This window comes from Euprymna scolopes, chromosome 4, assembly GCF_053919585.1.
Source record: "Euprymna scolopes isolate OS-2025 chromosome 4, ASM5391958v1, whole genome shotgun sequence".
Lineage (NCBI taxonomy): Eukaryota > Metazoa > Mollusca > Cephalopoda > Sepiida > Sepiolidae > Euprymna > Euprymna scolopes.
This window is the reverse complement of record NC_136485.1, coordinates 88,745,254-88,771,883: the sequence shown is the minus strand read 5'-3', so window position 1 is coordinate 88,771,883 and position 26,630 is coordinate 88,745,254.

Here is a 26,630-nt window from a genome sequence, read left to right as displayed (position 1 = left end):
CAGGCTCAATTTCACACCTGACTCAGTTCAAACACCTGTAAAACAGAAACCACAATTAGTTCAAAGCTGTAATTTGCCACATAACCCGTAGAGATATACCTCATGCAAAATTTCAACCCGTAGAGATAACCCGTAGAGATATACCACATGCAAAATTTCAGCTAGATCAGACAACTGGAAGTGGGTCAAGGGCATTACTTATTGCACACCCCTCGTAGAAAATGTATTTATAAGATCACATATTTTAAAATAGATAAAATAATCATTTTCATAGATTTTGTGAGTCTTTCTTGATGATACAGCTATACTTAAACAATTTACGAAATTTTGAGCAAAATAAACACTTACATAACCTATACTAGCAAAATAGAACTAGTTAACCTTTGTAATTCCTTCTGTTATTATTTGTTCAAGATAAAACATGAACTAAAGTGTCTTTGTTATGATCTTGGACTTAACATGCTTTTATTTCTCCGCTATTATTTAAGATTAAATCTTATTTATTTACACCTCTTAATCTAACGTAACATTGTTATCAATTAAATAAATTAGAGACACACGTTCCACAATAGATTAACTAGTTACGATGGTTGAGAGACCGCTTCGCCTGGTCTCAGCGGAGAAAAAGCAAATACTGACAATAAAGGATTTACTTTTATGTAAATTCCCAATAATGTCACCTTATTAGAAATTAACGGAATATTGAATTATTTTCTCAATTCCATTTTGTATTCTTGCTTCGACACTTCGCCATTGACGACTTGAAATTGAATTGATTTAATATGCAACTTTTCTCAGTAATCATATTTTCTGATTATCTTTTCAGTTAGATATTTTTATGAATTCGGTTTTGAAATGCCAATATTTTATTAGTGTTTTATCAAAAAAATATTTTGATAATTTATTCTCCCTATTTCCCTTTCATTATTTTTTCTTTCATTTTTTCTTTTACTTTTTTTTTGTTGATGTTCTTTTCTCTTTCAATTTTACATTTTTCCTTTCTTTTCTTTTCATATATTTTCTTCTTACAGTTATTTGCAATCTATTATAATGTTCTATCATCTATTAAGCTAACCTTTCGTTTTTTGTTTTCCCGCTTTTAGTGAACTAGTTTATCTTATGAAATACCAATATTCGCTAGTTCTGGATTTTAAAGATTTCATCCGCTAACATTGAATTTATTCGCGCGTTGTTTTTTTTTAATTTGAGTCTATATTAAAAAGAAAAACTAACAAAGTACATAAAGTATGCGATTTTTTAGTTGGTCTTGATGATGCATTTTAGATTGATACTCCTTAAACGATTTATGGGAGATGCAAAGACTGAGGAGATAAATAATTATCCAGACTCATACTTGAAGGGCACGAGATGTATTAAAACAACATGGAAAATTATTTTCACTCCAATTACAGAGAAATGTAACGAATATTATAAAGGGAAACTCATTGGTAAACGCCTGACAGAGACCGCAAATTATTTGCAAGGATGATTGAAACAAACAAAGAATACTGGAGTCTAATGACTTTGTTAATGACTCGTGGACGAATTCCTAATCGGAAAGGTTTCATATCTGGTTGCTTTAAGCCGAAACTCTGATTGTACTTCTATTACTAATTCGCTTTTTTTTTGTTCTATTGTCATGAGACTTTTCTGCTAGACACTACCTCCTTCTTTGAATCTGATTAGTATGTGTTCCTTTATTCTGAGACAAAATGTATCGTATTGTTGAAACAAAATTGTCACACTTGTTCATTAGCAACCCAAAATTGACATAATATGTACTAGCAAAATATGACACTAGGGTGGGGATATTAATTGTCTGTATTTTTGAGATGAGGTATTTTCATTGATTGAGATTGTCGGACTGACTTCCTCATCTTGGTTGTTAGAGTCACAACGTTTCGGCCGTTTTGCTCTCCGACCTTCATCAGGTGTTTTGTATCGAAATGGGGAACCGTTTGTTAGGAGTCTCGAACCCAACCCTTTATTATTATTACAGGGGTACTGTGTTCGGACTCCAGCTAGGCTTTGGGACATAGTTGCTGATTCTCTGTTTTGAATGTTACTTTTCACTGCCTTCGTTCAGGATTGAACTCAGCACCTTTAGGTAACTGTAAACTTTGATACAGCGTCTAGGACCACTCGGCCATATGTCACTAGGACAATAATAAATGGTTGGGTTCGAGACTCCTAACAAACGGTTCCCCAGTTCGATACAAAACACCTGATGAAGGCCGGAAGGCAAAATGGCCGAAACGTTGTGACTATTAATAACCAAGATGAGGAAGTCAGTCCGGCAATCTCGGATTGGGGGTATATTTTGTAAAAAAAAATCATACAACATACGGTAATGCTTTCAACAGATAAAATCTTAAAGAAAATCTGCGAGTGTGGAAACTAACAAACATTAACTACAAAGGGGGGGGAGCGTTCATATATAAACTGCATAAAAGTAAAATAAAATGATAGTGGAACACATCACGGAACGAAGAGAAACTGGAAGCGCAAAATTGTAAGTTAAGTGCCCTATAATATAATGACAATGTCGGCACAGACTGGCGCCAAACCAAATAGTTGTAAATGGTCAATGACAATATTACGTTATTTCTCTGCATCCTAAATCGTAAGTTCGGATGACAATATATATTGTTGTTTAAAATCAAAAAAATAGTACGCGTGCAGTGGGCGTAAGAAAGTCGTTAAAAATCAATCCAATCTAAGCAAACAGTAAAAAATCTGCTAGACGTCTAAATATACTGATCTGTTCTTTCAACACTCACATGCAAATGAGGATGACTTGGGCGTTCTTCCATGCGAATCTGTGATTGAAAATAATCATCCACCACAATCACCGTAAGAATAGGAAGAGAATTTTGCTGTTTTCTGCAACCAACGTTGAAGCAGGTATATGCAATCGTAGTTAAATGAAATAAATTAGAAATGCGTTCCCTTGTACTGAGAATGGGTTCAGTGAAAAACAGCGTGTCATAAAAAATGTTTAACCTGTTTGAGAACTGGTACTTCATAAAAGTTTCATATCCCTGTTGCAGACGATGTGAGACTCAAAAAAAGAAGGCTTGTCAGCAAAGATGCGTTATGGAATTCCTGGCAAATATGCATCGAAAATGATGTTGACTATGAAGAAAAATAAATTATGGAACACACATGTCGTTTATTTTTATGGTACCACACCCATTTTCATAGCTCTTCAACGTTTTAAGTTAAAAGAATAAAAGGTTTACTTTTGGAACGATCCCGTATATTTTTTTTTATTCTTCAACATATTTCCGCATCTTATATTACAATTATATTTGTATAACTCATTATTACCACTCTTTCTCATCTCTCTTGCTGCAACATTTTGTATTCATTCTTTATCTCTCCGAAAAACTTTCTTTTATCTCTGATAACGTTTTTTCTAACTTTCCCACCCCTATTGTTGACTAATTAACATTGTTAAAAGTTAATTAGTTGTTATCGATCTATCTGTCTATCTATCTATTCAATGATAGTTTATATTGGGAGTTATTTATTGTTCACAGAATAAAGTTTAGCAATAGATTTTAGCTGGGATGTTTATATAATTTAGCTAGGTTAAATATAAATAAAATAACATTGAACAGGCGTACGTGACGGGATGGCCACGTTAAGGCGACGTGTCTTTTAATTAGTTACGTAACGGAACTGAGGTCAGAGGTCGGGAAGTTTAGAGTCGACAGTTGACCACCACAGAGGCCGGACGACTCAACATGACGTTGGAAGCGGCGTCACTTCGGACAGCCAATATGTAAGAACGTGTAATCTCTGAAAATGCTGGCCAGATCATGAGAATAAATGTTCATAAATAATTCAGGTATGTGTTGTGTTATTTACATTTGTTAAAAGAATTGTTGTCTACAACTGTTCCATACGTCCACGTCAATCGGTTCCTGTTAGAACTGTTATATAAATGTTAAAATATACATCACAAGCAAACATATATTCACATACAACATATGACGCGTTTTATAATATAATCTCCTAGACAACACTACTGCAGACGTCTCATTCTACATGTCATATCTTTTGGTGCCATACCGTATTTTTTATGATGAAGTTTATTCTTTCTAGAAATCTAAACTATATAAAAAGTAAAATTAAGCAACGATTTGATTTTCTCTTTTTTATGTCGTTTTTAATTTTTTTTTACTTCATCTATTCTTCTTATGTTTTGCCTAGCAACTATTCCCTCGTTTAATAACGTGTTCTCTCTTGTCGCCAAGCAACGAATGAGCCTCCCGCTAATATTAAAATTTTCAGTTATTCATATCCATACTCTTTAATATATCGACTATTTTTCAAGACAGTAGAAAAACAATTAAAAATGGAAATATGAAATCAGAAACGGAAGCCCTATTTTCTGTTTTCTTATAAAAAAGGCTACTGGTTCTGTGTTTTCTGTGTCAGGCAAACAAGTCGATATATTAGAGCATAAAACAAACGTTTTATTTTGAAAATGATTATATATTACTGCTTAAAAAGACGTACTTAAATATATAAAAATATTTTCATCTCCAAATATTTAATGAGACATTTTAAAAAGTTGTAAAGTTTTGGAAGTACTTTCTTTCATTTAAATAAAGGTTATTTAATATGAAATTTCTTCAGACCTTGTCAAAATCATTTACGTCAAGCGTTTCTGATATAATAGTACAAGTTTTCCCTTCAAAAATCAGGTTTATTAAATTGATTCGATAAACGTTTTTCATTTGCTAAATAACATATTCCGTTGGACAGTGGTCTCATAATGTAGCACTGATTGACTGGGAGTTGGAAGCCGACTTCACTATGCTGGTTGCATTAAAGAAAAGCGGGTATACATACATACATACATACATACATACATACATACTCATATATATTTGTTTGTGTGTGTGTGTGTTTCTGTATACAAAAATCCAAGAATCTATATACAACTACATAAGTATGGAGATTTAAAATTTTAAGAGGAAGACAAATTGAACTTTTAAGAGAATTTGTGGCCAGAAATTTGTAAAAATTAAAAGGATTTCATTTTAATGGTATATAATTAATATCTGTAAGTTTTCCTGTGTAAAACAATAGAAATGTTTACAAACATCTATGTGCCTGTCCAAAAGAACTATATAGCTCAAACATTCCTTAAAGCTTAAAATAGATGAAATTTAAAGCATATGTTTAATATCATTCAGAAAAGACGACGGAAGCCATAGCAAATCTCAACGTGCCATAAATGGGTTATGCAGCATAACCACTTTAATAGTTTAGATGTGTTTATTCAATGCTACTGAAAATTTAAAATATGAATAAGACGTTAATCTGTAAGTTATTCAAGCTTTCAGTTTCTTCCGAACATTGAAAAAATAATCCACATAATTAGAAACAATACATACACACATATATATATATATGTACACAGACACACACACACACACACACATATATATATGTGTACACACACATATATATATATATAAGTATATATATATATATTCGTATTTCTCTCTGTTTGTTTATTTGTATGATTTGATTAATGTATACAAAAGTTCGATTATTTTCCTAATTAATTTTTATACTGAAAACTTACTTGCATAAACGTTGTTTGATTTATTTCTATATGTAATATAATTCTTACTAAATATACGTTCAAAGGGTGATCTTATTTGCATATTACCTTTAGGAAAATTCATTTTACTAAATAGCTGTATGTTAGTTACCGTTTATAGCGAGAGAATTGTTTGAAGTAATCTATGTAAGATTGTTATTTAAAGTTGATTTATATTGATAATATATTCAATTTAATTCATTTTGAATAATAATTATGGGCATCGATTCTTTTAGAAACCGGTTTCGAGTTATTTCCCCTGGGCACCACCTTTGTTAATTTTTTTTTTGCACTTATACAAAGGGTGATTTGTAATTTCGGCGGATAATTATATCAGAACTAAAAACATTTTCCTTATTTTGATTTTTTCCCAAGAAACAAAAAACCCAATCCAATTTCGATTCTTTATTTAAAATAAAACAAAAACGAACTTAAAGCATTCGTTTTGGAATTAATTTAAATATCGATTTTATCCAGTGCGATTTTGAAAGCTGTGATCTAGTGGATAAGGAGGTTCTCTCATAAGCATTAGATGCACGTTCGCGTAGTCATTTATTGCTTATATGTTTTGCTTTTAAACATGGGTGCTTCGTAAAGTACAGCGAATAATTACATTAACACAAATAACAAAGTTTTTATTTCGATTTTTTCAGAGGGTTACATTTTCATTTAAAAGAAATAAACAATCCAATCCAATACGATTCTTTATTAAAAACAAAAACAAAAAAACTTTAATTTACATTTTTTTTTTGCACTTAAACAAGATTAAGAGTTTTACAACTTTGTATTATTTATTTGGCATTTTTTTTGCTGCGATTAATTACATTAAACCAAAAATTTTCTCTTATTTTGAGGGTTACGTAAATCACATTTTTTGACATTGTAAATGCTATTTTTAATTTAATAACACTATAGGTACTAACCAATCATTTTTATAATATAAAAACGTTTACTTCGACTTTGGTATTTTTGAAACTGAATTATTTACACTTTGTTTTCGTTGCAGCAGACCCTAAAGACAAATCGTTCTAGACTAATGCAGCATTAAAGAAATTCGCATAAACTGGTATATAGTCATCAAAAAGTGCTCCATATCCGGAGAATATCTTCTTCTCTTCGTATCCTCTCGATCGAAACATCTGGTGGGGAGGTTGTCATGTACTTCTTTATTTTTGGTGCGATTATATTTTCGTGTTATTATCCGTTCTTCTATTTTTGAAATTGTTGGTGTTGTGACATATGATAATGAAAAACTGCTCAATATCCTTAGTATAGTAGATGTGTTCAAACCGAACTTTATGTCGACCCGGGTATATATATATATATATATATATATATATATATATATATATATATATATATATATATTTATATATATATATGTATACACACATATATGTATATATATATACTTATATATATATACACATACATATATATGTATATGTATGTATATATATATATGTATATGTATGTGTATATACATACACACACACACAAACACACACATATATATATATATACTTTGAAATACTCTACTATCTAAACTTCAAAACACTACGCACTGCTGACAAAACTTCCTACTCCAAGATTCAAATCCAAAACCGACTCAGTCTCTGGGAAATCAGACTTTTTATTTCAAACCGAAAGCACCTCATTTGCATGGTGGCAATACCGCAAGCATATACAGAGAATATGCAGCCATAATCTTCTTTTTGCTACATTCTTTTTGCCTCCACGGAACTATAAAGGTTACAAAAATAGATTTGTTCTAATTTTTAAGTGGTTTAATCACAAAAAGTAACATATTATACTTTACGTAGCATTTTTTATCACCTACTTATAAAGTTAGTTTTTTGAATAGTATTATTTAAATTACAGTTCATTCCATGAACTCATCAGCTTATTAATTCATATTTACTTCCTTTTTACTGAAAAATATTTGGTTAGGTCTGGAAAGTTTACTTCCTTTCCCTACTGTGCGTTCCATTATTTTCTAGCTATCTTGAAAGCATAACCGTATTTCTCTCGTATAACAATGACTGGCAAACATGTGGAAGAAAAACTTTAAAATAATATTGTTTGGTTTTATAACATGATACTTACATTTTTTCAAGGTAAGGGGTTCATATTTTCCTGAAATATTTTTCCAGTAGATTTTTTGTTGATTTATAAACAGTACGTTTTCATGTATTGCAAGAAAAAAAAAACGATATTTTGAAATCGTGCAATTTTAAATGTTAGATTCTGATTAAAACAAATTCGAAACAATTTAAAACTGGTTTGTTAAAGTTTGTACTTTTTCTTAAACATATTTGTAATTTCGCCTACCCATCTCAGCAGCAGCCAAATAGCGTAACGGTGAGAAACGCTGATTAGACGGTTGAGTTTAAATCCTGGATTGCGATACCTGTTAGTCTAGCCAAACTGATGATAACTAGTATTTGGAAGCTAAACTATGAAATGAAATAAAAAAAAATAACAAATCTAATAGCCATGTCGATTTATGTGCATAAACTACATGTGTGCGCATGAGACAAATCCAAGCCACACATTTTTAAAGAGTATACAACAAAATAATAATATTAATATAGCTGAATATTGCAACCGAATAATTACTCAGTATTCTTATGACAAAACTAGGATCTTTAATACTGATAAAAGTATAGATTCATATCCATTTACAACATTGAGTTATTATGAAAAAATGTCTGGCAACGGATAAAATATATAATTTTATCGTAAAAATGTTGCACCGAGAGTTAGAATTTCACATGCCTTCTTTTTCTTTGAACAACCAATGGGTTACATTATTGTTTTCGTTTCCTAGTCGCATATATCATCTTCAATTAGACTTCCGGTGAGATTTCATGAGTCGTGCCGTATTTCATGGTCAAATGACGCCGAGACCCTTTCAGAAAGTGGACAGTGACAAAGCGTAAAATATCCTATCGATATTATCAAGACGGGAAACAAAAATATTTGCATGAGTTGTTATTGTTCTTATCATGGTTGGTCAACTGGATAAATTGATCAACCAAGCCGAAGATTATACGATGCTTTCATACATCTGGGGCGGCATTTTAAAATGCTGCTGTGTCCGATATCATCGCTGTATGTCCGGTGTAAACTACAGCAAAATGATTACAATATCAATGGGAATACAGAGTTGAAAGTAATGGCAGAATGTAATTATGATTTACGCGTGTTAAAGTTCAAGACTTTAACGGCAGGATTGAGGTTAAATGTGTACAGAAAACCATTAGAATAAACAACTATCGACAAATCCTGATATACAGGGAGCTTATGAGATCAATGCATGTATTTATTTCAAATATTTATCACTTAAGATATATATATATATATATATATATATATATATATATATATATATATATATTGTGCAAAGTTTTGTTGAAAATTCAAAGACTCACGTTTTCTTTTTATAACCTTCGTTTATTTCCTGGATTTTTCCATTACAGCTGTTTCATTAATGAATGGCAATTGTACGATTTATGTTTCCGTAAAAATATCCTGTCACCACCAACTTCTTCAGATGTTTATCCATTAGATTTTTACAACAAAAGGTATATTTTTAACATGCTTGACATCGTATTCAGGTAAAAAGATTTCCACAGCCATGCTTTCTCACTTCCTCCATCTTTTGGTGTTATGTAAAGATAGTTTTCCGTTTTAACGAGATTACCCGAGGTGTTCCACAAAAACAAAGTACTGCATGAGTATTATAACTTATATGATTCTGTAATATAAGTCAGAGTGTGTGCAGGCGTCCCGTTAGGAATACAATTATGAAGTGCTACAGTTATGAAGTGTTACAATAATGAAGTTTCCAGACTTTTTTTTTATAGTCATTTGAATTATCCTTTTTTAAATCGTGTTTTTTTATGACCACCTTCTTGTAAAATTGCAATATACCGTGAGAGTGACTTTCACCAGTGTCTGAAATTCAAGTAAGGAATCCCAAAAGCAAGATTTAACGACCTTGCTCACGACTATGCAAATACACCAATATTCCATTTCGATTTTAAATAGCACAAACATAATCGATCATTTAGTACAAAAATTATACAGTTATTAAAACTCTACGACAAAATACATCGTTAGTCATTCCTATACCGGATAAAGGTTCACGGGTCGTTGTACTAAATCATCGATTATGTTTGTCAGAGAAATTTGTAAAATTGGGACCTGCCGCAACTCATGATTCAACACCCCCATTAGAATCCAAATTCTTAAAGACGTTCTACCCCCACCCCCACCATGATAATAATGCAATTTACAATTTCAAGCGTAGTTGCGGTGCCAACTACGTGAATCGAACAACGTTAAGATGGGAGAGCCCAACAGCACGAACCCAGCAAAATCAGAAATGCAACATACCGAGAAACGGCCGCTAATACATAGATACATACAAGATCGCCATGGGCATGGAATATGTGCCTACATTAAAGATGACTTCCCGTGTGGCAGGGATATCTCTAGAGAAGATCCTAATTCATCCTTTATGTGCTTCAGGGTTGCACTTGCTAACACCACTGCATTTATATTTGCCCTCTATCGGCCCCACAACAGCGGGGTTACTATCTTTAAGAGCATATCTGAGAAAATAGACCACGTCCTGTCTGCACATCCCTCGGCTAACATCCAAATATGTGGTGACTTTAACGTCCATAACGTGGAATGGCTGACCCATTCAAATAAGACAGACGATGAGGGGAGGTTTTTCATGATTTTGCCATTGCTTATGACCTCACTCAGATTGTTCGCGAACCCACCCGTGTGCCCGATACACGCGGTCAATATGCAAGCCTCCTAGAACTTTTTCTCTTAACTTCCCCTGAGCTATGTTCATGTTCCGCTCATTCTCCTCTACGATCCTCCGACCACTCCTTCGCATCAGTTAAGATAAAAACGAAATGTAAGAAGTCCCCAGATGTACCCCTCCACCCTACTGTATACCGATACTCAATGGCTGACTAGGATAACTTCCGTACTTTCATATCTGATTTACCTCTGCACTCCATGTTTAAAAAGGAAGTGCCCTCTATAGTATCAGATCTGACCGAATGGTTAATTGTAGGCATAGACCAATTCATACCATCTAAAAAATTCCAACAAAAACCTAACAGCCAGCCATGGTTTTCCCCAGAATGTGCTGCTGCTATCACGCACAGACATCACTTTTTCCATAGCTACCAACGTAATAGATGCACTGAGACTAAAGCTGCTTTCAGGACTGCCAGCAACCACTGTAAAAGAGTAATACAAAATGCAAGAGAGCTATATGCCCAGTCTGTTAACTCCAAGGTAGCTGATCAGCGGCTTGGTTCCTACCAGTTTTGGCAAATAACAAATAGGATCCTGAACAGAAGTGTGCGTTCTATCCCAACCATTATCAATGGACCAGAGGTCATCTCGTCGGCGTCAGACAAGGCCAAACTATTTGCAAAGAACTTTGCAGCTAATTCTACCCTATGCAACGAAGGCCATCAACTCCCCATATTTCCTCCTATAACACAGAACCAGCTAGGTAACATACAAATCTCCGTGCATGAGGTCGCCAAGCTAATCAAGAACCTTGATTCCAGTAAAGCAACTGACACTGACGACATCCCAATCATAGTGTAAAAAAAGCTTCAACCAGAACTTGCTCCCATACTTACGAAACTGTTTAAGCGTTGCCTTAAGGAGAACTGCTTTCCGACTCCCTGGAAGACCTCATCAGTTTACCCTGTATTTAAGAATTCAGGTGATAAGTCATCTCCCTCTCAGTACAGACCAATAAGTCTCCTATGTTTTATGAGTAAGTTGCTGGAATCCATATTAAATAGAGAAATAGTCAACCACCTCAGCAGAAAAAAACCTTCTTAGTGACACACAATATGGTTTCCGCTCTGCAAGATCTACAGAATATGTGCTGACGGTTATATCTCACAGGATTAGTGAATCTCTTGACAAACGCTTCCTTTCTAGAGCAATTGCTCTTGACATATCAAAAGCCTTCGACAAGGTATGGCATAAGGGTCTACTTCACAAGATTTCCAGCTACGGTATATCCGGAAATGTTTTCTCAATCATTAAATCATTTCTCTCTGATAGGCTCATAAGAGTAGTGGTCGATGGACAAAAATCAGAGGTCTGGAGTATTAATGCTGGAGTCCCTCAGGGGTCAATTCTGGGCCCAACTCTCTTCCTGATCTACATCAATGACCTCCCTAAACACATACTTAAATCATTCGTTGACATTTATGCTGATGACATGACCATCTACGGCAACACATCAAAGGCTGTAAATTACAAAATTTTCTCTGATTCTCTCTCCTCTGATCTCGAGCGCGTGGTTCAGTGGGGGAAGACGTGGCTGGTTACCTTTAATGCGTCTAAAACCAAACTCCTATACTTACATCATCAACGCTCTGATCCCCATCTGGCATCAATTGTGATGGATGGCTCTCCTCTGGGAGAGGCCCCGTGTTTTGACAAGCTTCTGGGTTTGACCTTTACTCCTGATCTGAAATGGAACACGTACATCAAGTCTGTTGCCAAGGTCGCTGGAAAGATGGTGGGATCCTTCTACCGCTCCAGAAGATCTCACTACTGATGCAATTCTCTATCTATATAAAACCAAAGTACGTTCAAGGCTGGAATACTGCTGCCATATCTGGGCAGGAGCTGCTAAAAACAGCCTCTCCTGCCTTGACAGAGTACAAAATAGACTTCGTGGCTTAGTGGAGGATGCCCTTTTCTCTACCCTGCAACCTTTCTCCCACAGAAGAGACGTTGCGAGCCTGTCTTTGTTTTATCGTTATTTCCATGGCAGGTGCTCGTCTGAACTCCAATCTCTGGTCCCCCCCTCGCCGATCTTTCACGAAAAACACCCGTTTAGCCGAATCCACTGTGAAAAATTTCCCCCACTCTTTATCTGTGCCTAAATCAAAACGTGGATTCCATGAACAAAGCTTCTTTCTTAGAACTGCACGCCTGTGGAACTCTGTTACGTCTGCCTGCTTCACACCTGACTACAACTTGGATATCTTCAAGTCCAACGTTGACAAATTCCTAATGAACCGCCCCCTTAAGTAAACATTTCATCAAATATCCACACTAACGTAATGTATTTGCAATAACCCTTATCCCTGAATGGCTTCCGAGCCTTGATAAGTGGTGACCACTGTGTAAAAAAAAATGGGTCTTCAATAACTGACCATCTCCTTAAAAGCCCGTCATGTGCAATGAACCTCAACACAGATTTATTTCAAATTCTGAGTCTTTCTCATTCCACATTTCATCTTAAGAACTTGAAAACTATTCACGTTTGGTTGAGGAGACCTCTCTGCAAATAGAGGGAATGTCTCTTTGGTTTGAGCGTGATCAACATCTAGGTTTTTCGAAATTAATATCATAACGCTGATTCATTTTAATCGTTACTCTTTTTTTACCAGCAGTAAATATGTACATTTTTCGTTATATTTTTCTTTTTAAAAATTGCAATGCCTCAACGCGAGGGTGAAACCAGTCAGCTGACTCTCCATTGTTTTCTTTTCCTCTCTTTGCCCTTTTTTCATTTTTTTAAAACGTGCTTTACGCGTTTTACTTTTAATCATGAACAATAAAACATTCCCTTCATAATTTCAATATTCAAATTTTTACTTAATTTGACAGCCTGCAATTTTTGGGGCATTCTCTTCAATTAGTCTGCGGTAATACTTTGTTGAAAGGACATACCACTTCTCTTTAATTTTTATTCCAAGTTCTTCCAGATTTGAAATTTTATCATTGTGTAAATGTTCTTTAGTGTAATGTCATACGTTTTCGATAGGATTGAGGTTTGAGGTCTGGAGATTATGCAGGCTCATCCAAACACCTAGTATCATGCTCTTCAACGAACCCTTTGGCATTTCCAGCTGCGTGAATGAGATCATTATCCTAGACCCTGGCACTAATAATGCCCCACACCAAAACTGAACCTCCACCACCTTGCAACATTAACACTATGCAACCAGGATTAAATTCGTCACCCTTCCTTTGATGGACGTAGTGCCTACCATCACTGCTTAGCCTATTGAACTGGCTTTCGTCGCTAAAAATCACCTTCGAACAATATGGAGAGTGATGATTTCCATTGTATCTGACGAAGTCCAGACGGCGCTTTCTGTTCTTTACAGAAATCATTGCAACACAGCCTCGCAAATTAAATTACTTCAATGTTCTTAACTGTAGAAAGAGAGCACTTTTTAACAAGATTACACTGTCGTCGATTTGGGGAGCCGTTTCTAATCTGTTTCTAAGGCATCGGATCTTGATAGCGTTCTCTTTCCTGTACAAAGTAACTTTAGTACGACGAGATTTAGGGCATCACGAACACAGCCGGTATTTTGGTGCTTTTGCATAATCCTTCATACCATTTTTTCATCATATATCAATCTGCGACCGATTTCTCGATTAGATAAACCAGAAAGGTGGGGATTAATTAAGAGAAATTGAGGCATGTGGAGTAAATATTACGTTCTTTAATCTGGAACAACAACAATTACGACTAAAGATGCTTTATTGCCGAAAAGGTTGATATTTTAAGCTGGTTTTAAGCTTATCTATTGCTGCAGAGTTTCTTTTCGCCTTCTCGATTTGAAGTTCATTGTTTTAAATTGATGTGAAAACTAGGATACTTCAATAAAAAGTCAAATATGAACAAAAACATTTATAGAATAGGTTGTTTGATAAACAGTTAGATTCAATTTAACTTAATTGCGGTTTTTGAAAAAAAAAATGACAAGTTCGAACCCCAACCAAAAGATATATTTAATTCAAATTCATAGTATTTTAGTCATATTTTTATGTAGAACGTCTTAAACGTGTTTCGTTGAATAGCGAAAGTTCACAAACAATTCATAAGACTGTTGTGTTTTCCTCGGAAAACAGTAATCTTTCGATTTTTTCATTTCTGTTACAACCTATTTTGCATTTGAGGCCGAGTAAATAACACGGGAAAACATTGCAATTCTACACGGTAGTATTAACATGTAAAAGAATGAGGAACAAAATTTCAAAATGGAATATTTGCGATGTTTATGTTTCATCATCTTCACTTATAGAAAAATCAATATGATTATGTTGTTAACGATTTTTTATGGGGGGAATAAGCCGTTAGAGCTTGCAAAAAATCGTACGAAAATGTAAACAAACACTCTTATATGACATTGTATTAAGGTTACAAGAACGGACAAAACTCCCGCCTATCCAACACGGTAATAACATTAATACATTTGCGTTACCAACATTTTCTATCAACTGGCAAAATATTTGAATTCCTGTTATATATATATATATATATATATATATATATATATATATATATATATATATATATATATATATATCTGTCTTATTTTCAGGCAGTTTCGTTGTATATATGCAAAGATGAGAATTCTCTGAAAATAGCGGTTTCAATTCTACCCACAGCCGGCCAGAGGCTTACTTGGTCAACACGTTGCGAGACGACAACAACTATGGATGGCAGTAATTGCTGAGAATGAAGTTAGGAGATTCAGAGTTCCTATCCTATCGCAGTTACCACCTGCCGAAGGCCAAAGAAATAGTCGGCCGAACCGTCGTGAAACAACAACTAAGAAAGATGAGGATAATAGTCCGCAATAAATAAATTGATAAATAATACTCATCTCAATCATAAATTCCAATCAAATAATATATATATGCAAAGTAGTTGTCTAAGTATGCAAATAGTTTCAACTAAAAGAATCTGCAACACAAGTCCTTTTTCTCTGTAGAAAACAAGTGGCGACACGCGAAATATCAGCTATGAAACGTTTTGTCCCAAAATTTATAGGTTAAACGAATTATACTCAGTTCTTATTGCTAATAAAATTTTTATTATTAATAAAGTTTTTATTACTAATAAAGTAGAACATATTAAGCTTAAAATATACTTGACAGATTAGCTTTACTTTATAAAATGAAAATAATACATTTCTGCTTGGTTTCAATATAATAATAAATCTCCAGTTGTTAAACTATTTTCAATTAAGTACAGTGTAATACACTCCTTCTCCGTTAAATGTAACTTTAGGTTTGAGATAACATATGCAAACATTACACGAAGTTTTACAGCAATTTGAAAATGTAAAAGAAAAAAAAAACCCAGAAAAACAACTAATTAATTATTCAAATATTTTAAAAGAATCGGAATCGGTAAATGTATCGCAGTCGGCAATTTGGAAAAGAATCGATGAACATTTTTATTTATAATAAGCTTATTTCGCTACATGTTTGCAGAATATGTTTCGGATAAACCTATAAAGTATTAAACTTCATTTGATAGAAAGTTTTATTGTATAGTATGCATACATGGTATTAAAATATATTTAAGGCAAGTAATGTACACAGTATCACCAGACATTTACACATTGCTTTGTAACTTGTTATAAGTATATTCTCTTGATACAACTTATGTATTGAGCACGGTTAAAGTTAATATAGAAGCAATAAACATATACTTAATATATGTGATAATATAAGCATATATCTGAATTATACAAAACGTACCCGTAATCACAACTAATAACATTATATATATATATATATATGTATATATATATGTATATATATATATATATATATATATAACTACTTCATTTACTCACATAAACTTAATATACGAAAGTATAGATTTATGCGTAAACTTTAAGTATTTACTTCAAAAGTGCTCAATGCGTAGGTAGAGCTAGTTAGTAATTTATAAAATATATATGGCGATTAAGCTACACTGGATATTCGGCGTTTCATCCACCATAAGATTCGTCAGGCTTATGCGCGAATTCTGTGGTTGTTTCTCGTTTTTATATATGTTGAGGATTTTAGTTAGCCAATCAGCTTTCTAGTATCCACCGCGAATACGAATGTTTATTACTACACACATTTCAGAGAAAGACACAACCATGATAAATGCAATGATGCTGCAACGATGACGAAGTCCACGGGGGGAAAAATACCTGTTTATTATTACTATTCTTTTGGTAATTATTCGAGTGAGAACTACTAGTTCGTAAGAAATAATTTTAGTATCATAACTTTTGGAAGGTGAATGTTAGGTCCGTGCTTTACTTATTAGAAAAAAAAGGCGTAGAGATTTGGCGTGAAGGTTTAATGGTAAGCACTATTTATAACGCAGCGTTCAACCCGACAAGTATAATGATGATATTACTAGAATAATGATGAAACATGCATTTACTAAATCTGTGAAATACGCCGATTACGAGTGAACTACTAGTACTACTACTATTGCTACTGCTATTATAATAAATATAATGAAATGCTAGTGTTTATGATTAAACCTTGAACGATCATAAAATGATGATGATATAAAGGACGAGTATCTAAAACAATAGAGATGACAATAGTTTACAAAGACAGAATATACAAACAGAGAATGGCAAGCAATCGTATAAAATAAGAGGACGTTGCAATAATAACGATGCCAAGAAGAAACTTTGATGAAATTCCAGCTTAGGGCATTGTTGAAAGAAAAGTTAGAACATGAAGGGAAGGAGAAACAAAGGAAGCTATTTTATTGGAAGAGAGTACTATGTATGTGCATGTGTGTATATGTGTGTATATGTGTGTGTATGTGTGTGTGTGTGCTTGGAGCAGCGTTATCGGTTATTGCTTTCCGTTTACTTCCGGTCAGAATAATGCATTCTGTGCGACTTTATTAACAATGGTCACAGCCGGCGAAAAACAAGCAAGTACATTAAAATAAAATAGAGTAAAACATTATGATTCATTCGAGATTGATCTTCTTCTTACTACAAGTATAACTACTACTTCTACTTCTACTACAATACTACTACTGTTACTACTACTTCTATTGATGCTACTACTAATAATAATAATCCGAGGAAGAAAAAGAAGAAAATGACGCAGATGATCTACGGATCAGAAATTGGGGAATAGAATAGAACGCTTAAGTTTATTTAGGACTTTATTGTTCAGACGGCTTATCCAAGCCTTAATCTCAAACTCTCCTAAAAATAGCACAATAAAATAGTAGAAAGTCAGCGGTAAGCATACATATAAGTACACGCATTTAAAATTGTCGTAGACGCTTGAAAATCCAGTATGTTATTGCTATACATCTTATAAGATGACTAACCAATTTTTATGACTTGCGGTTCAAACCAACAGCTACAGCAGGAATTGAAATGCACCCAACTAAAGCCTGATTGTCACAGATCGTGAGTTTCAAAACTGCATTCTGGGCGTGAATATATTTTAGGAAAACGATATGCAATAAAATTCTCTTTTAAACTTGGAAAAAAAATTATAAAAAAAACGTATGGAATGCTTCAAACTGCTTTTGCACCATTTTGCATGAATTGGGCATCAGTTTGTGAGGGTATAAGAGATACCAGAAAGGTAGGGAGTCTGTGAGGGATGATGAGAAGTGTAGAAGGAGTAAGGAAGTCAGAAGACCAGACATTTTTTCCATTTTTGTCATATCAAAACGAAATAACCAATCGGGCAATGATTGTTTTTATTTAATCATAAATTCCTTTTTCAATCACTCTACCTCGTTTGTAGTCAGTAAGTCATCTCCATATTGAAGAATAGCTTCACAATAGTGCTGTCACTACAGATCGCATACGTGGTATTCTATGATATGTCACTACAGATCGCATACGTGGTATTCTATGATATGTCACTATAGATCGCATACGTGGTATTCTATGATATGTCACTACAGATCGCATACGTGGTATTCTAATGAGATTCACAAATATCTCAGAGGAATATAAAACAATTTCTAATGTGAAATATTCTAACTTTATCCGAGGACATGTGCATTTTCAGATAAGAAGCATAGTCCAGAAATGGAAGGCAATATGTTCACATTATTCAACTTTTGTTTTCCTAATACAGTCTTCCCGTATCAAGCATATTATATTGTAATTGATTTATTATATACGGTAAATTTCATGTATTTGATATTTTACTTATAATTGGAATCAAATATCTCACCTAAAAGTAATTGTACTTCAAAATATCGGATTGGATTTTACATTAGTATTTCCAATTACATAGTCTGATACATTATCTAGTAGGCAAATAACACATTCTCGCAATATTTTATATAAAAGCTAGAAGTCCCATCTCTCTCACATAATTATTTGTGTTGACTTGGAAGTAATATCAATATTATATTAATATCCGCATTCGCTTCGACTGTTATCATCTTGATTATCCCTTAGATTGAGAAAAATTGACGTCGCTGTTAAGATAAAACTTTGTCACGTTCTGATTGGATGATGAAAATCCTAGCAACATCCCGACTTGATAAAATAAATCTTGTTTACAAATGAAAACAAAAAATGGCGATGTTAAGTTTTTTGTTCAAATGTATCTCATGGTTTAAATACGTAAATAATCTACGTATTAACGTTTATTTATAAAAACGTATAGAAAGAAATATAGAAATAATCTCGAATTGTTTATATGAGGATTCTCTTATGTAAATTTTAAATGAACGTAATAGATTCTTTTTAAGAAAGCGAATTGTGCTATTTCTTGATCGGATTTTCAAGTTGAATTCAATTTTTACGGTATCCTTTGTTTATTAAATGGTTCAATGAAAGTGCAGAATTATTTTTTCGAATTATGCTGATTCCATTAATATGGACTTTAAAGGCTTTTTTTTCTAAATTTTACTGAAATATTAAACTCTTAAAAATGATAATTTTTGTTGCTTATGACTCTATCTTGCAGCGCTATTTTAAAAAATAGTATTTTCGAATTAAATTTTTACGATATTTTTTTTATTTTTGGTGAAGTAAAAGTACAAAAAACTTACAAACCACTCTTCCTCCACTAATAAGAATAGCTTTCTAGATAATAGCGTTATCATTTCAGCACGGTATCTTCTATGCAATAGTACCAAAATTTGCTATTGTTAACATCTACGATGTTTTATTTTGATAATAAAAAAGCAAAAATAAATGCATACGTTTTTTCTTAGTGATTTAGTCAAGGTATTTTGTTTACTAATAATTCTAATAATGATGATTATAATTATAAGATTTTAAAAACTAATAGAGCCCATTATATTTCATGATCATTAATTCATAAATACTGAAAATTTCATTAAAATTGGTTGATTTCCTGAACTTTGGTGAATTTTTTATTTTTTTTTTATTTTTATACATTTTGGTCATTCATTTTGCAAGAATCTAAATTCCCTATGTTAAGAACGGGGTTCTAAATAATAGCGTAATTATTTCAGCACGATCCTTATTTTGCATAAATATTTGTTATGATTTAATATTATTGAAAATATAAAATGCGATACCACTAAAACGAACTAAAACAAAAGCAAAACTTATTTCATCAGAATACATTTCAGTTTCTTCGTAAACAAATCAGGTAGCCTTTTGCCTGGTAACAAAGTGTAGTGTCTGTTCTGATACTACACTATATTTTTCTGTCATTCTAGACTGATATAATTTTTACCCCCCCTAGAGTGCCCCATTTTTGAGGAGCTGGATATTAAAAACCGACCTTGTGTCTAACTTTGCCCTTGAGGGGAGGCAAGTAAATAGGGATAAGTCAACCATTTTAATATTTTTTTAATTGTTAAAAAATATTTACTTTTATTAATTTTATTGAGAAACATCCTTACATTGACATTTAGTTTTATAAAAATTAAGTTAAATTAATAAATACGATACCGCAATAAGTTAACTGTACTGAACATAAAGTTGATTTTTGACGTCGACACTTTGATTTGAGTTGTCTCCTCTATTTATTTAACCAGATTTCGTGATGGCCGACGAAAACACTACGGCTCGCTTAGTTTTAAAATTTGAAAAAATACTTGATTGATTTACCTGGATTTTGGAATATGACATCTTCGTTCTGTAACGATTACGTACATCATGCAGACTTTTCTGTGTTTTCTTTACTTTTAATTTAAGTTCAGTTACGATACCGTAATTAATTAGTTAATTTAGCGGATGTTTAGGAAGTTGATTTCCACCTCTAAAATCCACAGTTTATATATATACAAGAATAAAAAAGCATTGGAAATGCAAAAGGATATAGGGATGGTATGCCAAAAAGTATACAAACAAGATAGTTATGAATGGCTAGGCACATGGAAATAGAATTGCATCCAAAGTATAGCCCTATAGCTTTTCTCCAATCTTCATTCCGTGCCATCATTACGGTTGTAAAAAGCTATAGGGCTATACTTTGAATGCAATTCTATTTCCATGTGCCTAGCCATTCATAGCTATCTTGTTTGTATACTTTTTGGCATACCATCCCTATATCCTTTTGCATTTCCAATGCTTTTTTATTCTTGTTAATTAGTATTTTTACTTACAGTTTTATTTTTAAACTTACATTCATGATAGTATTGTCTTTTTTAGGAGGCAGCTCATTGCCGCCTCCATTAGTAGCAGGTCGCTTCCTGCTGGGTTTTAGGTCTTTGGGTTTTGGGCCTTAGGAGTTGCCTCTTGGTCCTCCATCGGTTCTATATTACATAGAGAGTGCTACCGCCTCTCTGATAAAACAGTTAGAGTATTATAAAGTTCTAAAATGTTCATACCTTCACTATTAAATTTTTCATGGTTCATTCTTTGGCGTTTTGGCAAAGATTTGGCAGTTTTTGATATTTATATTTATAATAGTTTGTGAATGAGGCAGCTTTTTTCCCCTCGGAATCCCTGTTATACCGTGCTTTTGAGTCAGCATGTGAGGCAGCCTTCTTTTTTTCTGGTTCTTTGTTATAAAGAGCACGTGAGGCAGCCTTCTTTTTTTCTGGTTCTTTGTTATAAAGAGCACGTGAGGCAGCTTTTTTCTCCTCAGAATCCCTGTTATACCGTGCTTTTGAGTCAGCACGTGAGGCAACCTTCTTTTTTTCTGGTTCTTTGTTATAAAGAGCACGTGAGGCAGTTTTTTTCCCCTTGGGGTCCCTGTTATACCGTGCTTTTGAGTCAGCACGTGAGGCAGCCTTCTTTGCCTCAGGATTTGCATGATACTTAATTTTTATTATTTCAGCATTTTTCTGATAGTATTCTTTTTGCTCAGATAATACCTTGACTTTGCTTTTTTCATAGTCTATATTTCTCTGAGCTTTTTTACTACGTGCTGACTTTGGCATTTTTTATTAAATGTAAACATATAACACTTATGTGTATCTTACTATAATATCACTTATCTTATAGCAAGACAACTCTCGTAGAATGAGATACTGCCCCGTCACCAATAGTTAAAGTGTGGAACGGTATATACACCAATAGTGTAGTTGTTATCTTTATATGAAGTCCTAATCAGTGACAGTGTGAGGTTACTTGGTTAATTTATTGTAGTTTATTTTAGAAAACTTACTTGTTTTTATTAGTAGATTGTGTATAGTAGCCACAATATCTAGTTATTTTTGTGGCTAGGGATTGGATTTTGATTCTTTTTGGTCAGCTTCCAGTGAGTTCTTAGAAGATGACTTTCTTGCAGTTTCTTTTGCGGTTAATTTAACTCATTTCCTTTGGCGTTTGGTGAGTTCTTAGAAGAACTGGTCTGACGAACTTTTCTTAGCGAGCGAAGAGATTCAGCTGCATTTAACAATGGTTGCTATAGTGTATTTTTGCGTATGCGTGAGAATTTCAAGTTTCCTCCTTATTTTTCAATAGTTTGACAGTAGTCATGTGTCTTTCTGCCAAGAGCGACAGACGTCAGTGTTAGCCGTGATCGTCTAGAGGTTAGGACCCCCACGTTGTGGCCGTGCTAACCTAGGTTCGAATCTTGGTCACAGCATTGACATTTTGTACATATTTACAGTCCAAAATCTGAAGAATTATTTATTTTTATAACATTGTTGTTTGACGTCGTACTTGCTGATAGGTTACTCTTATAACAATTTTGATCAACTGAGATAAAGATTTCGTGGTTTCATTAACGCTGGTGGGTTACTGTTTAAAGAAAAAACCTTAACGTTCACTTCAAATATTCAGCGTCCAAGAAATATAGGCCACTGGCAAACTGGAACGTCTGTGAGCATCCGGTGTATTATTTGGAGCTGTCCCTTTTGAGAGAAGTTCCGTGTTCAAAGTGGTCTGTCTACATTGGGTATATAGTGTTTAAAACTTGTTATTACACGTAATCTTATTTAATTATGGAGTTAGCTAAAAAGCGATGGGTCACTGCACTTCTCCGTGTAAAGAGCAGTCGATTGATGCTTGAACTGTTGTCAGAGACCGTTCGTACACCGAGATACATCGTCTCAAAAGAAAGAATAAAGCAGAAGAAGAAAGAAGAAAGAAGAACAATTGGCCATTTTTGTACCCTTTTTTTTTGCTCTCTTTTGACATTTTAACCGACGTTCTGACACTCGCTGGATTCGTAAGACGCTTCTCTGTAAGAATATGTGCTTTTTGAAACTTATAAGTTGATTTTAGTTGAGATTTTGATAGTTTTGTTTTGTAGGCGTATATAGGCGTGTACGGGCCATCCCTATATAGAGAGTGCTACCGCCTCTCTGATATATATATATATATATATATATATATATATATATATATATATTCACGTTAATCTCATCGATTACAATCTTAATTTTCAGATTAAAACAAAAAAATTGAAACTTTAAAAAAATAATTACTTTCATCGTCCGGAATCAGTTTTCAATTATAGCATTCTACTAAATTGAACACCTACTTGGTGACCATTTCTCTTACATGACCGGTGACTATTCCCGTCTAAAAAAGGGTTCGGAAGGGAACTTATTTACTCCCCCCGCTCTTCTAATCTTCCTCTCTCCTATCTATTTAAAAAAAACAACCATCAGAAATTGTGAAAAATTATTATTTTTTAAAAGAATTTGGTAACAAATTGAAATAGCCACTCCGAGAATGAACCTTTTGCAAAATTTCACAAAAAACAATGTTACGTGATGCACAGACAAAACGTCTTGCGGACATGCCATGTATATATTGGCATATTAGGCTTTTAAAACTTACATATTAATAATGTTCTATTTTAGCATCGGGAAAAATGTATGACTAAATATTATTTGTATCAAATGCTATGTTAGACCTGTTGAATTTTTACTCATAACAAAGAACAAAAAACAAAAACAAAAAAAAAACAAAAAAAGACCCAAAAGAAACGCGTTTTTATTTTTATACAATTATACAAATTAAACTTTGTATTTAATTTTTTGTTTCAATTTAATAGTTTTGAAACGTTTTGCCGACTCTAAAATAGGACATTACTGTGATATTCATTTTCAGCATACTCCAATACTTGTAACCGTCGTCATTAAGTTGGAAAGAAAGTAAAAATTTTGCCTACCCTCTTCATTAGACAGCAATATTAACCGGTCACGTGAGAGAGATGGCCACAAATTAAGTGCTCAAATTAATAGAACCTTATCATTGAAAACTGATCCCGGACGATAAAACTTATTTAAAAAAAAGTTTCAAATTTATTATTTTAATCTGAAGAAAAACAACAATGTGTTGTGTGTTAAATTTTCATTGAAAAAATGTAAATTTTTAAGCAATTCTTGTTAGCTTAAAAAGGTTAAAAAGAAAAGAAAGCAGATGTTTACTTTACGCGAAAGAGTCAGAGACAAAGGGCTCTAACTCTTACATGATTCGATGGGACATTTATATAGTCAAATCGATGCGAAGGTTAAGACGTCAATGATCGATTAAAGAATATCTTCTTTTTTCACTTAATTTTAACAAAGAGTTACTGAAGTTAATAAGTATTTTTTAACAATACAGAACTTTATAAAATAAACTTTTTAAATAACTGTTTTATTTATAAACAATGCAGGCAGAGCAGCAGAACTGTGAGCTTTATTAAAAAACATTTTTAAATAATATTAATAAAATAAACTTAAAAAATATATATTTTTTTACATTTTCTGAATGTAAAATTAATGAATTTTACAATTAGGATGTTTTTATATCAAATTTTTAAAATTGAAAAAGAAATTTTTTTTCGCAGAATTAAAGAAAAAAGAAATATTGTTCTATTCTGAAGAGTCTACTATTTAACCTTTTTCTTTAAAAATTTTGTTGAATTTACGCAATTGGTAGAGCATGGAATTGTGTGGTTTATGAGGCTCAGCGTATCTTCTGACCATTGTTTATAAATAAAACAGTTATTCAAATTTCTTATTAACTTTAGTAATTATTTGTTAACATTAAGTAAAAATGTTGACGTCTTAACCTTGCTACTGATGTGTCCTTCTTAATGTCCCCTCGAGTCATGTAAGAATTACAGCCCCTTGTGACTGACTCTTTTCGCTTATAGTAAACATCTGCCAAGATGAATTTGCTAACGAATCGTTTTAAATTCGTTATTTGTTTTTTTTTTTTGTTCATTTTATTTATAATGTGTTTTAACATTTTTAATCTACCATGGAATTTCCGCGGGTTTTGATAGTTTATATTATTCCGATTATCCCGACTGCTATTATTATTTTGGATATTATTATAATAGCGTTTCGGATAGTGTAGTCTCTGACCTTCATGTACGCCTTGTCGCATAGGGAATATGTATGGAATTTCGAACAGAACCATTTATTTCATCGACAGGCTCGCATGCTCTAGTCCTTTTGCACAAAGTGTAAACAATCAGTTATAAATGATAATCCTCTGGAGTTTAATGCAGATGATACTAAGAATACAATTATGAATGAATGAGTTCTTTTCGAATATGTGTTATGGAGCGCGAACAAACTACCACTGTGAATTAAATAAAGAGTTCTGGTGGAAATTGCAGACAGATTCCTGGGGTCGACATAAATATGCCCGAGATCAACAAGATGCATCTGAACAAAGTCGAAAGTTACATCGACCGAAACGTTGTTCAAATACCATAAAAAGTGAGAACAGTACTCTAAATAATCCAAATGAGATTTTCAAATAAACGTCTTATAATTTATCTTCATTTGCTAGCAAATATATTTTATTTTTCCAAATGAAATGCATTTCTACAACATAGATTACTGCCTTTATGACTCGGCTTTCTCTCCTTAAGATTTTTTTCTTAGGATTCAAATCAGCGTGTCCAATGTGCTTATTTTCATATCAAAAGATGCAGCTTTTCACGTTAAACGACAGACATACTGCGAATTCAGAATATGAAATATGTATTATATTTTTCTTTTTCCGTTATTAACTGTCGATTTTAAAAAAATATCACAGTTTAAACAGTTTTTTTTATAAATGTTTGGAATTTCATATAATCATTTTATGATGCGCAAATATTTGCCCCGGAGCTAAACATTCGGTTTCTTTCTATTTTTATTCGTTTTAAGATTAAACATTTTATTTTTAGTTTTCATTATTTTTTAAAATTTTATCTTTTTATTCCAGATGTTAATGTAGGAAAACGGTGCTATTACTGTCCGTTAGACGGTTCGTCCGTTTGTCCATTATTTTCTCAGTCTGCATAATCGCAAAAACTGACTGGACTAGATATCTTGACAAAATCGTACTTGACACCCAGAAGATTAAACTTAATTAAAATCATAAACAATGGCAATTATTTAAAGATGTCTGAATCCTCATATGCTCAGAAGTCAGCAAAACTTAGTATTAATCATTGCTTGGATAAAACATTAAAGAGACCTGCAATGGATGAGACCGATCACAGAGCACCTGTTATAAAATGAGTTTGCGATTATCAAAATTATACGTCGAGTGCGTCATCAGTTTTTGGTCGTACCAAACGAAAAGTTATTTTCGTTTTCAATGAATACAAATAACACTTTGTTAAGATTTTAAATATGGCTTGTTTATTTTTCAATCACCAAAATATATTTAACAATATCGCATCAGAACACGGCTAGGATCAAGTGGAGGTGGGTGGGGGTGCAGAATCTCTCGCCTGCCAAAAGTCTGTCTCTTCTCCTTTTATATCGTCAAATGATCTCATAACCTTTTTTTTTTTGCTCAGCCTCTGT